The sequence below is a fragment of the Aquarana catesbeiana genome, linkage group LG07 (genome assembly GCF_042186555.1).
Source record: "Aquarana catesbeiana isolate 2022-GZ linkage group LG07, ASM4218655v1, whole genome shotgun sequence".
Lineage (NCBI taxonomy): Eukaryota > Metazoa > Chordata > Amphibia > Anura > Ranidae > Aquarana > Aquarana catesbeiana.
The window spans coordinates 180,292,954-180,295,619 of NC_133330.1; positions in this window are offsets into that span (position 1 = coordinate 180,292,954).

Here is a 2,666-nt window from a genome sequence, read left to right on the forward strand (position 1 = left end):
GCGGTGCCGGTACACAGCACCGGCCGGTGACATGTTGTCCTGGAGTGATTGGCCGGAGCCGCGATGACGTCATTCCCGCGTGTGGGAGCTGCCAGTCATGACCTCCTTTTGAAACGGCATGCACACGTCTCTTTTGTAATAATTGTAATAATTCTTTTTTCTTGAAACTTGGCTTACCACACTCACAAGCAAGCACTTATAACTTGCAACATAATGCATGCTAATAGAGGCTCAGATGTGGCAAGTGCATTAAAATCTACAATGCTGTGGCCTGTCACAGACATATTTACATGTTTAGAAATAAAAAAATTTAAATATCAAATTTTATACGTCCTACCATAGGAATAATACTGAATTTTTAAATTAAGTCAATGTAGTGTAAACTGTGCAATATTTTATGAAAAGCCACTTATATTTATTTATTTTAGACCCTGTTTAAGGCCTCATTCACACAGGCAAAACATTTTGTATTAATTTGTGTAGTGTTAATTTCTGTGTGCATCTGTATGCTGCACGTGCAAATACATGGCTCCATACATGCACACAGCTGCATATAGGACTGTGTTTTTGCATTGCTAACAAATGTGCACAGAAAAAGCAACAAGGGTGCATCTGACGGCCCATTGCAGGGGCTTCTTTCTCTAAGAGCCCTTGCACACTGGGGCGGTTTGCAGGCGCTATTGCGCTAATAATAGCGCCTGCAAACCACCCCGAAAGTGCCGCTGCTTTCATTCCGGTGTGCAAGCCCCGAGGGCTTGCACACTGGAGCGATGCGCTGGCAGGACGGTAAAAAAAGTCCTGTCAGCAGCATTTTCGGAGCGGTGAAGGAGCGGTGTGTATACCGCTCCTTTACCGCTCCTGCCCATTGAAATCAATGGGACGGCGCGGCTATACCGCCGGCAAAGCGCCTCTGCAGAGGCGCTTTGCGGTGGTATTTAACCCTTTCTCGGCCGCTAGCGGGGGGTAAAACCGTCCCGCTAGTGGCCGCATACCGACGGTAAAACGCAGCTAATAATAGCGGCGTTTTACCGCCGACGCCGCCCCCCACTCCAGTGTGCAAGGGCTCTTAGTGATTCTTTCTACAAGTGATATGCACTTCAATCTCTGCTTCAAGTTCTGCCTCACCTGATCATTCCTTCTCTGTCTCTTACAGGTATGTGTCAGCTCACCCACATCTTCCACCGTTAACTGAAATTGGGATCTGCCTGCTGTCTGTATGTGTGTGTCTCTGGTATGTGTCAGCTCACCCACATCTTCCACCGTTAACTGAAATTGGGATCCGCCTGCTGTCTGTATGTGTGTGTCTCTGGTATGTGTCAGCTCACCCACATCTTCCACCGTTAACTGAAATTGGGATCTGCCTGCTGTCTGTATGTGTGTGTCTCTGGTATGTGGCCCCCTCTATCTGTTGCCCTGTGCACACAACCATGACATTATTTGTTGCTCTTGACTGTCTTACCTAAGTTTTATGTGTTGATCTTATCTTGGCCTCTTGCTATTCTGACTTTTGAAGCAAAAAGTCCACTTTGATTGTTAGGCATTCTTATAGTCACTCATGATTAATTAACGAACCTCAACCCCACCCTTATAACAGTATATATTTGAGCATCCTTAAGGGGTGAGCACATTGCTCGGGGTGCACATTGCAGGGGCTTCTTTCTCTAAGTGATTCTTTCTACAAGTGATATGCACTTCAATCTCTGCTTCAAGTTCTGCCTCACCTGATCACTCCTTCTCTGTCTCTTACAGGTATGTGTCAGCTCACCCACATCTTCCACCGTTAACTGAAATTGGGATCTGCCTGCTGTCTGTATGTGTGTGTCTCTGGTATGTGTCAGCTCACCCACATCTTCCACCGTTAACTGAAATTGGGATCTGCCTGCTGTCTGTATGTGTGTGTGTGTCTCTGGTATGTGTCAGCTCACCCACATCTTCCACCGTTAACTGAAATTGGGATCTGCCTGCTGTCTGTATGTGTGTGTCTCTGGTATGTGTCAGCTCACCCACATCTTCCACCGTTAACTGAAATTAGGATCTGCCTGCTGTCTGTATGTGTGTGTCTCTGGTATGTGGCCTTCTCTATCTGTTGCCCTGTGCGCACAACCATGACATTATTTGTTGCTCTTGACTGTCTTACCTAAGTTTTATGTGTTGATCTTATCTTGGCCTCTTGCTATTCTGACTTTTGAAGCAAAAAGTCCACTTTGATTGTTAGGCATTCTTATAGTCACTCATGATTAATTAACAAACCTCAACCCCACCCTTATAACAGTATATATTTGAGCATCCTTAAGGGGTGAGCACATTGCTCGGGGTGCACATTGCAGGGGCTTCTTTCTCTAAGTGATTCTTTCTACAAGTGATATGCACTTCAATCTCTGCTTCAAGTTCTGCCTCACCTGATCATTCCTTCTCTGTCTCTTACAGCTTTGTGTCAGCTCACCCACATCTTTCACCGTTAACTGAAATTGGGATCTGCCTGCTTTCTGTATGTGTGTGTCTCTGGTATGTGGCCTTCTCTATCTGTTGCCCTGTGCGCACAACCATGACATTATTTGTTGCTCTTGACTGTCTTACCTAAGTTTTATGTGTTGATCTTATCTTGGCCTCTTGCTATTCTGACTTTTGAAGCAAAAAGTCCACTTTGATTGTTAGGCATTCTTATA